Raw genomic sequence first — 14,161 nt, forward strand, 5'->3', positions numbered from 1 at the left:
TTAAGCATCTGCCTTCGGCTCAGGTCATGATCCCAGAGTCCTGGGATGGAGCCCCGAGTTGGGGTTCCTGCCCAGCAGGAGAGTCTGCGTCTCCCTCTCCCATTTCCCCTGCTTGCGTTCCCTCTCTTGCTATGTCTCTGTCAAATAAATAAATAAAGTCTTTTAAAAAAGAAAAAAAGATTCATAAATTAGGGCATAAAAATTCGGGATGGTCCCAATTGAAAACTGGGAACTGGGTTGCTAGCTTTTTAAGAGTTACATAGGAGAGTCTCCAAGGATTGTCTTTACCTAAATCTAAACTTTGCTACTTAAATATGGGGTATTCTTTGCCTTTGTTAATTGAAATTTAGTTTTAATTATGTTGCCTTAGGTAGACCTGAATGGAAAATATCCTGGATGTTTGTTTCCAAGACTAAAAGTTGAATCATTTTACATGTACTTCATTTTAACTTATGTCTGGGCTCTTTTGTGCATTTAAAGCCATTAATCTTAACTCATGATTTCTTTCCCAAGGCAAATGGGAGAGGCAGATGCTCACATCTGGACCATTTGTTCTAAACATTGTTTCAGTCACATAGTTTTAATTGCAGTAGAAATTTTGATAGTGACGAAATCAAGAATTTAGAATGAATCATTGGGTCTTCCCATTGAAATGGGAAGATTGAAACTTCCAACTTAATGTAGACATAGAGTTAAATATTATTTTGTTTTTTAACTTAAAATATTTTTAATATTATATAATATTTTTAATATTTAAAATATGTTTTAACTTAAAATATGCATTGTTAGTCTGTGTTTAACTTTGCTCAAGTGTTAATTAAAATGGTGAACTTTTAGAAGAAAAAGTGAATATATTTTGAAGTATTTTCTATAATCAGAATGGAAAATTAGGTACAAATGGGGTGCCTGGGTGGCTCATTTGGCCAAGCGTCCAGCACTTGATCTCAGCTCAGGTGTTGATCTCAGGGTCATGAGTTCAGGCCCCATGTTGGGCTCTGTGCTGGGTGTGGAGCCTACTTTAAAAAAAAAAAAAGAAAAAAAAAAAACACAGCTGGTGCACATAAATGTATATATTTTTAAACCAAGAAAGTACCATTGCTGTTCAGTTTATCATGATACTTCTTTCTTGTTCTTTCATTTTGGCCTGTTTGAAAGGCTTAAGTGGCATTATCTATTCCTTGATTCCTTGGTTTGTTACAAAGAACAATACTGTATGTAAGAGTAGCACAACCTAAATAAGATGATCCCGTAATGCAGGAATGGTTCAACATTAAGGAGCTGAAAGGAGGAAAAAACTGATCATTTTTGTAAGTAGATCCCAAAAACCAAAAAGGTTTTTGATTAAACTGAAGACCTGGGGTGCCTGGGTGTCTCAGTGGGTTAAAGCTCTGCCTTTGGCTCAGGTCATGATCCCAGGGTCCTGGGATCGAGCCCCGTGTCAGGCTGTCTGCTCAACAGGGAGCCTGCTTCCTCCGTGTCTCTCTCTCTGCCTGCCTCTCTGCCTACTTGTGATCTCTGTCTGTCAAATAAATAAATAAATAAATAAATAAAATCTTTTAAAAAATAAAACAAAACCGAAGACCTTTTTTAAGATTTTATTTATTTATTTGACAGAGATCTCAAGTAGGCAGAGAGGCAGGCAGAGGGAGAGAGAGAAGCAGGCTCCCTGCTGAGCAGAGAGCCTGATGCGGGCCTCCATCCCAGGACCCTGAGATCATGACCTGAGCTGAAGGCAGAGGCTTTAACCCACTGAGCCACCGAAGCGCCCCTGAAGACCTATTTTTAATAAAAACAGGTAAAAAGCAAGTTTCTGGTAGATGGAAAATTCAAGGGTATAAATACAAAACATATGGTTTAAATTAGAGTTGAAACTTGAAGATGGTAAAGCTTAGTAGAGGTTGGTTTGGTGCTATGGGAGATGCACAGATGAGTGAATCTGACCTAGAGCTTTGGGTTGGAAGTCTTGCCAAGCACAAAGAACACAAGGAAGCTGAGGAGACATCTCCTCTTTTGCAGAGATAATATCTGATACCGCTTCTCCCAGAGTCATTGTAATAAACACCTCAGTTATGTAACATAATGCATCTTTACATTCCTCAAAGATTGAGACCCATAAAATGATGATGCATTAATTGAATTCTCTTTTTAGCTTTCAGTCTGAACAGGAAGAATAAAATCCAAACTATCCTACTTTTAATTGTCCAGTCTTAATTGTGTGAGGTCATCATTGTCCAAATTTCCCTTGAAATGACATAAAGATGAATTTGTTCCTGTGGCTTGCACTTTGTTCTAGGTTATTCTGTTTTTGATTTGATTTGATTGTATTGACTGCATATTATACGCAAGAAACCGAGACTTTGAGGAGCTATTCCTACTGTCATAGAGCCAGAAAAGTAGTAGAGCCTCAGTTTCAGCTATCTGTCTGAATTCAGAGACCATGTTTTTTTCTATCACTGTATCCTACTCCTTTGTAAGAGCTGTCCAGCTGAAATATAATGCAAACCACAAGTAGGGGCTGCATACATAAATTTTTCTAGTAGCTCTATTTAGAAGGTACAAATGTCTTTAATAATTTAAACAGTACGTAATTTAAAAGGTATAAAAGTCTTTAAATAACACATATTATTATATGCCTAAAATCTCATTTCAGGGGCTCCTGGGTGGCTTAGATGGTTCAGTCTGCCTTCAGCTCAGTCATGATCTCTGGGTTCTGGGATTGAGCCACATGTCAGTCTCCCACTTCAGCAAGGAGTCTGCTTCTCCTCCTCCCTCTGCCCATCACCTTGTTGGTGCTCTGTCTCTCTGTCTCTCTCTCAGATGAATAAATAAAATAATATTTTGAATAAAATATTTTTTAAAAATAATATAATTTCAGAGACACCTGGGTGGAACATTCGGTTGGGTGTCTGGCTTGATTCTGGTCATGATCCCAGGGTCTTGGGATGGAGCCCCATTTCAGGCTCCCTGCTCAGCAAGGGAGTCTGATTCTCTCTCCCTCTCCTCTGCTTGTGTTTTCTCTCAAATAAATAAAATCTTTTTAAAAACAAAATATATTTTCAACATAATTATTATTTAAACTACTGAGAGATTTTATGTTCCTTTTTTTTTTCGTACTAAATCTTGACACTATTATTTTGCCCAAGGCATATCTCAGTCTAGATTAGCCACATTTCAGGTGCTCATTAGCCTCCTGTGGCTAATGGCCACCATATGGAGCAGTGAAGCGCTGTATTATGAAATCCTGTGCAAAAATCTATATTTAGAAAATGTAAATTTAGGGTGCCTGTGTGGCTCAGTTGGCTAAGCACATGCCCTCAGCTCAGGTCATGATCCTGGAGTCCTGGGATCGAGTCCCGCATCTGGCTCCCTGCTCAGCAGGGAGTCTGCTTCTGCCTCTGACCCTCTCCACTCTCATGCTCTTTCTCCCATTCTCTCTCTCTCTCTCTCAAATAAATAAAAAAATCTTTTTAAAAATGTGAATTCATGTTAATTTATGTAATGTTATAGAAAGAATCTTTGTATCACATGGATTTGTGAGAACCTTTTCTCTGAATAACCAGAATTTAGAGAATATTTGTTGATAGGACTCAGGAGCACATCTACTCATAAACTCAAAAATGTCTATAATCTCACTGTCCTACCCACAGAGAGCTTCCAGAAAGTAGTTAAAAGAAACCATCAAACCCTCAGCTAGATTTTGTTGTTACTTAAAGTCCACATTTCCGGGATGCCTGGGTGGCTTAGTTGGTTGAGCAGCTGCCTTCGGCTCAGGTCATGATCCCAGCATCCTGGGATCGAGTCCCACATCGGGCTCCTTGCTCAGCCAGGAGCCTGCTTCTCCCTCTGCTGCCACTCTGTCTGCCTGTGCTCGCTTGCGTGTGCTCTCTCTCTCTCTGGCAAATAAATAAATAAAATCTTTAAAAAAAAAAAAAAAAAAAAAGTCCACGTTTCCCCAGAAAGAGGGTTTACTAAGTAAATGTTAGAAACTGGATTGAATCAAACACATAGACACCCCCCCCCCCCGCACCCTTTCATCCTGTGGCTGTGTGCAGCAGGAGTATGTAGTTTGGTGGGTTTGCACAATCACTTGTCTTTTTATCACTCATGGTAAGATAGTTCTCGTCAAATACTTGACAATGAGTGTTAAGACCCTGCAAGACAGAACTATTAGTGACCATTGGCCAGAACCACTTCTAGTTATCCAGCAGTGGCATGTGCTGTCTGCACTAAGGCAAACCCATCAGTGCCCAGAATTCCTTAACAGAAGCTGGGTATCAGCCATTCTGGGACGATGTCCAGGAGCTTCCAATTTGATCTTTGGTCTCTGATAGTCCGGAGTCTGTAGTTCTGTTTTTGTGGTTATATACCCTAAGGCCGAAACTAACAGGCTTGGTGGTGGTTCTTCAGAGTGGAGGAACATTTGAACCAGTTCTTCAAATACTAAGGGGATGTGGAACCAAGTTGGAATCATAGCATCGGCAAGCTTTTTGTAAAGTTTGAAGAATATGTACAGAGAAGACAAACATTTGTAATTTGCAAGTTAAGTTAGCATGGTGTAATGTGTTTTAGAAAAACAGGTTTTTTAAGCCAGAATTAATTTGATGGTTACCTTACCAGTATTAGATAGATAGGGCTGGGCACATATGCCTTTGCATTGGACAAACATTTTTACTTAAATACAGGTAAAGTAGCAATAAATAAATAAATAAATAAATAAATAAATAAAAACAGCAAAAGTTAACAGCCTTTAATAATATTTTCAGTCTAAAAGAGTAACAGCTGTGTGTGTGTGTGTGTGTGTGTTTATACATAAAGGAGGATGGATCTAGGTAAATATAGCATCTTTGGGATGGAAAAGCCTATTCAGAGACTTAATATGAACAAAAAAATTTGGTGTCTGTGATATTCCCCAGCATTTAAAAAACATAGGTATTCAGATTCTTTATATAGTTAACAGGATTAATTGCTTCATGATTTAGATGGCATTATACTCTTTATTGTATGTGTGTTGATGTATTAGAAATGCGTGTATTATTTTTTTAATGTGTTAAGGTGGGTTTTTATTGCTCTGGAGTGTCCATCCAGGTGAATGAGTTAACTGGAGGTATTTTAAAATTCAGGATCAAGGAAAATACATTTTTAACATTGTGGCAAAAATACACATAACATAAAATTCAAAATTTCTAAGTGTTCAGTTTGGAAGCATTAAGTACATTCACAGTGTAGTAGTCCATGTATTTTTGAGGGGTGATTTTTAAGTGGTACTAATGGAACTATATAATTTTATCTTCATACTTTGCCTATTGTCAAGTAAAATTGTATGAGGTTTTGAGATTAATGGGACAGTCTGTGGCCTAGAATTAAAGTAAGCGTAACTTGTTTATATTGTGCTGTGGATATTAACATCATGCTTCTACATAGCGTAATTACCTTTTATGTCTTTTTTTTTACCTTGTTCATCATCTAGCAGTTGTTATCAGACTACTATTTTTGAGCTTGTAATGTCCTAGGCATAATGACAGAAGATGAAAGTAGGACCAACAAATTAGAACAACAGTGTTGGGGAAGATTTGAATATATCTAGATAAAAGAGTAGGAAGAAGTACTGGGAAGTGGAGATGGTATGACCGGAGAATGACCATGACTTATAGGAGACCCACCTAATCAGAATGTGGAACTGTTCGTAAGGACAGTTGTGGCCAGAATTGGAGTTTAGGAACTGAGAACCATGAAGGCCAGTCTGAGGAACAAAAGATAAGAGGGATTCTTCATGAAATGGCTTCTGGTACGGTAGTGCATAATAGTTTAAATCCCAGAGAGAGTTCAATTAGATAGATGAGGGACTAATCTAAGGCAGTGGCTCTGAGAAAAAAAAGGGGGGGGGTTTGAGGATGATTCTTAGGAGGTAGAAATGACTAGTCTGTACTGATTCATAGAAAATGAGTGCCTGGGTGGCTCAGTCAGTTACATGTCCAACTCTTGCTTTCAGTTCAGGTCATGATCTCAGGGTTGTGAGATTGAGCCTCACATCGTGGTCAGTGCTGTCCATGGAGCCTGCTTAAGATTCTAAGATTCTCCCTCTCTTTCTCTCTCTCTCCTGTGCCCCAACTCTTTAAAAAAAGAAAGAAAGAAAGAAAGAAAGAAAGAAAGCGAAAATGGGGGTGAGAGAAAAGGTAAGTGATGTCCGGCCAAACTTTGGGGATATGCCACTTTCAATCATTGTGATTCAGTGTTGCCTAATATAAATGCTGAGGGTATTGTAAAGAAGCAGACAAAACCCTTTATTTCCCCCAAAGATGGGCATCAGTCAAACAAACAAGTGCTTGCTTGACTGGTACAATGATAATGAATGCAATAAAGAGAATAAACAAGGATATGGGATAGTCTGGTAGGGAGAATGGAGAGAAGCTTCAGTTAGGGAAGCTGCCCCTGAGAAAGTGATGTTTGTCTTGACATCTGAGTGATAAGGACTCAGCCATGCAACAACTTGGGGAAGCCAGTTCTAGGCCAGAGGAGTAGCCTGAGTTAAGGTCCTGAAGTGGAAGTTCTCTTGGTGTGTTTGAGAAGTAGAAAGGAGGCCAGGATACCTAATGCAGATTCAAGGTAGGACAGCTAGGATATGAGATTGGAAAGATACCCATGGGCTTGGTCACCAGTTCTCAAGTTCTTTTGTTTCAGAATTTCTTTGCACACTCAAGAATTTTTATTTATTTATTTATTTATTTATTTATTTATTTGACAGAGATCACAAGTAGGCAGAGAGAGGCAGGCAGAGAGAGTGAGAGGGAAGCAGGCTCCCTGCTGAGCAGAGACCCCGATGCGGGACTCATTCCCAGGACCCTGAGATCATGACCTGAGCTGAAGGCAGCAGGTCAACCCACTGAGCCACCCAGGTGCCCCGCACTTTAGAATTTTCTTTTGAGGTTTTTATTTGTTTATTCTTAAGAGAGAGAGAGCGAGCACAAGCAGGGGGAGGAGCAGAGACAGAGGGAGAAGCAGGATCCCTGCTGAGCAGCAGCCGGATGTGGGACTCAACCCTGGGACCATGACCTTAGCCCAAGGCAGACACCCAGGAATCCTCCACACTTAAGAATTATTAAGGACCCCAAAGAACATTTTTCATGGGAGACCCACACATACTCCCATCAGAAATTAAAATAGATTCTGGGACGCCTGGGTGGCTCAGTTGGTTAAGCAGCTGCCTTCGGCTCAGGTCATGATCCCAGCGTCCTGGGATCGAGTCCCACATCGGGCTCCTTGCTCAGCAGGGAGCCTGCTTCTCCCTCTGCCTCTGCCTGCCATTCTGTCTGCCTGTGCTTGCTCTCTCCCCCTCTCTCTCTCTGATAAATAAATAAAATTAAAAAAAAAAAAAGAAATTAAAATAGATTCTAAAAATATTCCTTTAAAATCTATTACATGTTGTTATGAATAACGTTTTTATGAAAAATGATTTTCAAAAAAACGGTTAATACAAGTGGTACTGTTAATATGGGTGGCACTGTTTTACACGTTTTGCAAATCTTTTTTTTTTTTTTAAGATTTTTAAGAATTTATTTATTTGAGAGAGAGCACCAGCAGGGGGAGCAGCAAGCAGAGAGAAAAGCAAGCTCCCCATTGAGCAAGGAGCCGGGTGTGGGACTCCATCCCGGGACCCTGGGGATCATGACCTGAGGGGAAGGCAGATACATAACTGACTAAGCCACTCAGGCATGATCCCTTCTTTGACTGGCTTAATAGAAGATAACTGGATTCTCATTTGCTTCTGCATGGAGTTCTCTTATGCGGTCATTCATTGTGTAGTTACTGGAAAAGACTACTGTACACTCATGAAAGAGTAAGAGTAAAGAAATCAGACAACCTATTATGAAAATTGTCCCCCCCACACACACACCCAAACACACCCCAAAGGTTCTAGAATCCCCAAGAGTTCCCAGACCACATTTTGAGAACTGCTGAACAAACCATTGCTTTTAAGCCAAAGTAGAGTTTGTGTTTTATTGTAAGAGCATTTGGAAGCCATTACAGCAGTTTAAATAGATCTGTAAAAAGAACTACTTGAGGATTTTTAAATTTAAAAAAAAAAAAAAATCTTTTATTTAATATTTTTTAAATTTTTAGGTAAGTTTTGTGCCCAACATGGGGCTTAAACTCAGGACTCTGAAATCAAGAGTCCATGCTTGTCAAGTGAGCCAACCAGGCACCCCAGTTGAGGTTTTTAATTCAACACTTTGGCTGCTACATGCAGAATGGCTTAGAAAGGACAAGAGCAAAAGCAGGAAGAATAGTTAGGCAGTTGCAGTAGTATAGGTGAGATGACAGTGGCTTGAGCTAAAGTGAAACAGTGGAGATGGGATGACTGATATAAAATGACATATTTTAGAGCTGACCTGTCAGGATTTACTGATGGATTATTCTAGAAGGTTCTGTGCTCCAGAGAAATTGTACCACAGATGCATTGGTAGATTGAACCAGAGAGACCAGGGTTTGATTCTTAGGAAAGCCATTAACTAGCTGTGTGAGAAATGTTACTGTTTTTCCTTGTCTCCAGTAAAACACGTAAGAACGATTTTATTTGACCAGAACTACAGTTAGCTTATCCTCTGACAGTCTCCGATCTCTGAGTTACCGACTTGGGCTATATGTATTTGGCCAGAACAATAACACTGCACAATATTCAGAGGCTGATACTCAGTAGATTAAGGTTGTGGTAGGGGTAACCTCCATGAGAAGACAAGATGCTAATCAAATGTAGTTTTAAGTCATTTCTGTTCATGTGAGAAATATTAACTTCGTGGAGACTTGAAACAGATGGTGTGCAGTTGGAATAGATAACTGTATTATTCCAAATAAACATTTGCTGGAGCTGGGAAGCAGAAATCCATATTTCACTTTTCCCTATTTACATTATCAAGTCAGCTGTGTTGCTGCTGCTTTTAACTTGCATTAAGGTTATCAACAAGGTCTTGATGTTGGCAGGCAATTACAACATATCTTTAAATATTAAAGTCATTAGCACTGGAGGAGACCCGTTAGTTACTTTCAACATATAGTGGCATAATGATCGTTAATACATTACTGATGGATAGTGTCTAATAATATCTCCTTTTTCAGTAGTGTAATAGAGCACTTTCTCACTGGTTACTTTATGGCTTTTCCACATCTTTCTTCCATGTCATAGAGGAGGAAAGCAGGACTCTAGAGTGACTTGTCCAAGGTTCCACAGCTGAAAAATTGGGAGTACAATCAGGATTCAAAGTTGTATCTTTTACTCCACTCGTCTTTCCTCTCCATCTGAGGCATCATAAAAGCAGTTGTGTACAAAACTAATCAACTCATCATCTCTCCCTTCCAGTATACTCTCCTGCTGGTCTCTGTCTTGGTCACTTGTCTTAACTTCAACATCTAGTCAACCAACAAATCCTATTTATTCTAACTCGAAATATCTTTGAAATCCACCCCCCTTCTTTCCCATTTCTGTGCTGCTCCAGCCTCAGGCCACAATCATCTCTCATTGAAACAACCCTGGGAATAGTCTCCTCTTTTATTGTGATCTTACCATTTTCCCCATTGCAGCCAGTGATTTTTATTTTCTTACGAAATATTTTAAGCGTACAAAATGAGAAAAAAAACACAGCATAGCAAATACTTAAGCACCCACCCTTAGCTCTATGAAAATTTAGTGGTTTGTCTTTTATTTTGCTTCAGATATGTCCAAGAAGTAAACATTAGAACTATAATTTGTAACTACCTGATTCAGTTAGTTTTGTTCCCTTTGCAGTACTCATTATCCTAAATTTGATGTTTATTGTTCCCATGTTTTAAAGAAGATTCTACTACGTATGCATAGTAAGTATACCATATGTAGATTGATCCCTTACTATATGTAGATTTTTGTGGTTTTAGACTTTTTTAAAAGTACTGCACTGTCCATCTTGCAACATGTATTTTGTTTTTGTTTTTGTTTTTGTTTTTACCCAGTATTACTACTTTGTTTTGGGATTTATCCTTCCAATATAGAGAGCTCTTGTTGACATATTTCAGTAGTACTATTTCATTTGTGAATATGCTACAGCTTAATTGTGTGTTCTTTGTTGCTGGACATTTAACATGTTAACTTTTGAACCTTAATTTTAGTATTTGCTCATCAGGTTACACTAAAAATCTTGCTGGCATGTAATAAGAATTGCACTGAGTTTATATATTAAAATGAAGAGAAAAATATTGGTGACAATTTTCCCATCCATAAACATGATAGCTCTTTCTATTTAAATCTCTTTTATGTCTTTTCAGTCTACTTACATTCTTCGTAAAGGTCTTATATATTTTGTGTTAAGCTTATTTGTGATGGTTTATCATTTTTGTTGTAATTCATACCTTTTTGAAATTAGTGTTTGCTTGCCAGGATATAGAAATACAGTTAATTTTTAAAATATTGAACTTCTGTCTAACAGTCTTGCTGAACCTGCATAATCTGATAATACATAGGTGGTAAATTCTTTTGGTTTTCTGTACAGAAAATCATCTGGTGTGTATAGAAGGACAGTTTCATTTCTTCCTTTCAGATCTTTAATACCCATTCTTTCTTAACTTCGTCTTAACTGTCCTGCTGCTTTGGCTTGACTCTTGTTGAATAGAATTACTGATTTATCTCCATTCTGAGCTGAAAGGCATTGCTTATGTAATATTTCACCAATATGTATGACATTTTGTATGGGTTTTTGGAAGATAACCTTTATCAAGTTAAGGAATTGATCTTCTATTTCTAGTTTTGTTCATGAGTAGAAATTGGGTCTTAACCAAATGCTTTTTCTGTAATTATTGAGGTGATTTTAAGGGGTTTCTTTTAATCTTTTAGTATGTTAGATTATATTGGATTTTAAATACTTAAAATTATCCTTGATTTCTTGGATAAACTGACCTTGATTGTGATTATATTAAAAAAATTGCTGTTTTGGTTTGCTAATTTTTTCTCACCTTTACTGAATTCTATCTAATTCAGATAGAATAAAATTTACTCATTTCATGTTTATAGTTTGAGTTTTAACTAATATTGTATATAATTGTGTTAGCATCATTACAGTCAGGATATAGACCATTTCCATCACTATAAAAAGATTTATTGTGCCCCCTAACATGCCCCTGTGTAGTCCATTTCGTTCCATCGGTCCCAGTCAGCTACTCTGTTTTTTTTGTTGTTGTTGTTTTTTAAAGATTTTATTTATTTATTTGACAGAGAGACACAGTGAGAGAGGAACACAAGGTAGGGGGAGTGGGAGAGGAAGAAACAGGCTTCCTGCTAAGCAGGGAGCAAAGAGCTCAATGCTGATGCTGATGCGGATGCGGGGCTCTATCCCAGGATTCTGGAATCATGGTGTGAGCCGAAGACAGACTCCAAACAACTGAGCCACTCAGGCATCCCCACTCATCTGCTTTTTGTTACTAATTTTGTCTCAAGTTTTATATAAATAGGATAATATGGTATGTAGTTTTGTTGTGTGTCTGGCATCTTTCACTTAGCCTAACTGACATTCATCCACATTGTTGGATATAAGTTACCAGTAGTATGTTCCTTCTCATTGTGGTATTATAATTTGTGTTTCTTTGGTAACAAGTACACTAAGCATCTTTTTATGTCCTTAGCAGCCACTTGTGAATTTTCTTTTGGGAATTGTCTCTTTAAATGTCCCTTGCTCATTCTGTGTTTGTTGTTACCAAGTTATTAGAGTTATTTATATACTCTGCATGTCTGTGTCTGGGATCAGATGGCACTGGTAGAAGATAGAGAATAGAGAGATGCCTAGGGAGGAAATTAGCATCATATGAAACAAGTGATCCTTCACAGTTTGCTAGTCATCTTTGAGGTTCTTCTTTTAGGTCTCTCTGATTTTTGGAAGAACACCAGATAACTAGCCTTAAATCTTTGCCACTCCTCAGCTAGCTGTGACTCCATGTTAGTGTTCTACCTTTATATAATGTTTTTTTAAAAAAATAATTTTGTTTGTCATTTTCCTTGGAGGTCATAAGTAAATTTTCTTAAATCTAGTCTTTTGTGTGTGTGTGTGAAGATTTTATATTTGAGAGAGAGCACACGTGGGAGACAGAGGGATTCCACTGAGTAGGGATTCTACTTCCCCACTGAGTAGAGAGCCCGACACAGGGCTCGAGTCACTGACCCCAGGATCATGACCTGAGCTGAAAGCAGACATTTAACCAGCTGAGCCATTTAGGCGTCTCTATATCTAGTCTTAAGAGAATAAAAATGTTATTCAGATGAACCACTTCAATGGGTGCTGTAAAATAGACTTTATAGGCATGTAAATAAACTAAGAATTAGAAATTTAATTTCCCCAGTTTTTTAATCAGCCATTGCAGGGGTCAGTAAACTATGGCCCACTGCCCATTTTGTAAATAAAGTTTTATTGGAACACAGCCAAGCCATTCCTTTGTGGATTGTCTAGAATATGCTATAACAGTAGAGTTGAATAGTTGTGACAGAGACCATATGGTCCACAAAGCCAAAAATATTTACTCTTGCTCTTAGTAGAAAAAGTCTGCTGAATATATTCGATAAATTAATTTTCTTTATGTCTTTATAAATGTAGAATGAAAAAATTTGTTTCTGCAATCCCTATTGTTGGTATAAAGTAAAGCATTGATTTTGTTTTAATGCAGCTATGTCTTCAAGGTGCCTTCGAAAACATTTTCTGGTAGTTACTCTACTTGAGTCCTTATGCCTCGATTTTTGTTGAATGATAAATTATCTGTCATCATAAACAGTTACTCCTGGCTGTCTCTGCATATGAAGCCTGCATGTTATTAGAAAATTGGATGTGTTGCTGGGCTCATGGTAGAGATACATGGACGGGAAATGCTCATCCTTAAGCAGGTGCTATGCCCACACTCAGCTTAGCCAGCCTTACAAGCCTGCAAGTGCAACAGTAATTTCGATGTGCTTTCCTCTAACTTTAGCAGATTAGAATTGTCAATTCTGGAAATGTTTCTCATCTGACAGTAACACATTCAGAGCATTTCCTTATCCTTGGCAATGGTTGAAGAGAGATGGTGGGCAAAGAAGTCCTTTTTGATTTTTACCTTGGTTCTGATCCCAACTTTAGGGACACTGTTTATACATATACACTGTTATATGTTTCATGTTTTTGTCCTTATCTGCTACCTGGCAAATTCACGTAGCCTTTCCACTGAAGTACTTAATGCTCCATAAAGATGTCTTTGGCCTTCATACATGGTAATGTCTCTACTACTTTATTTTCTTAGTACTTTGAAGACATTTCAATATATGTGTTTCCCATAACTCAGGGCCCTGTCCTCCTCTTCCTCCTCCTCTTCTTCTTCTTTTAAGATTGATTGATTGATTGATTTGACAGAGAGCACAAGTAGGCAAAGCAGCAGGCAGAGGGAGAGGGAGAAGCAGACTCTCCACTGAGCCGGGAGCCTAATGTGGGGCTTGATCCCAGGACTCTGGGATCATGACCTGAGCCGATGGCAGCTGCTTAACTGATTGGGTCACCCAGGTGCCCCAAGGGTCCTGTCTTCTTTGATCTCTTCCCCAAAGCTTGGCAAATAACAGTGCAGTCACTAACAAGGGATCTAGAGAGCCTCAAAATTAGCTGCAAATGATTACAGATAATCCCATTATTTGTCAGTAGGGGATTGTTTAAATAAACTATGGTATGTCCACATGGTGTGGAATATCACACATCTGTTAACAAAAAAGGGTTATGGAATTAAACTTCCAGGACATACAAACAAAACAAAAGAACAACTGAAAAAACTGAGGAGTACAGTTTGTGATACTGATCTCTTCATTGCCTAGCAGTCTCTTGCTGTATAACAAACCACATTAAAACTTGGTGGCCTAAAACATTTTAAGTTTTTTATTTTTTATTTTTGTTGCTTATACCTGTGAGTCAGACAGTTGTTCTTCTCTTGGTTGTTCGTATTCATATGTCTGCAGTCAGCTAGCTGCAGACCAGACTGACTAGGCTAGGCTCTCACGGGTTTAGGGATCAGCTGGCCTTAGCTGTTACAACTCATCTCTTCCCCATGTGGTCTCATCCTGCAGCAGATGAGTCTGGATGCTTTCATAGCAGGGTCAGGGTTCCAAGAGAGGCTCAGAACTGGCACTCTGTTACTTCTGTCA

General features: G+C 38.5%; 1 protein-coding gene across 7 annotated transcripts in view; it reads left to right on the forward strand.

Moving 5' to 3' along the window:
• Positions 1–14,161, forward strand: part of CBFA2T2 (CBFA2/RUNX1 partner transcriptional co-repressor 2) — a 156,803-nt gene that overhangs the window by 87,057 nt on the left and 55,585 nt on the right. Inside the window, exon 2 of one of the 7 annotated variants that reach the window (XM_059406804.1) lies at positions 6,123–6,173. The exons of the other annotated variants lie outside the window; for them this stretch is intronic. The gene's annotated coding sequence lies outside the window, so the exon portion shown is untranslated. The remainder of the gene's footprint in view (positions 1–6,122; positions 6,174–14,161) is intronic. 7 annotated transcript variants of the gene reach the window in all.

The sequence above is a fragment of the Mustela nigripes genome, chromosome 7, assembly GCF_022355385.1.
Source record: "Mustela nigripes isolate SB6536 chromosome 7, MUSNIG.SB6536, whole genome shotgun sequence".
NCBI classification, from domain to species: domain Eukaryota; kingdom Metazoa; phylum Chordata; class Mammalia; order Carnivora; family Mustelidae; genus Mustela; species Mustela nigripes.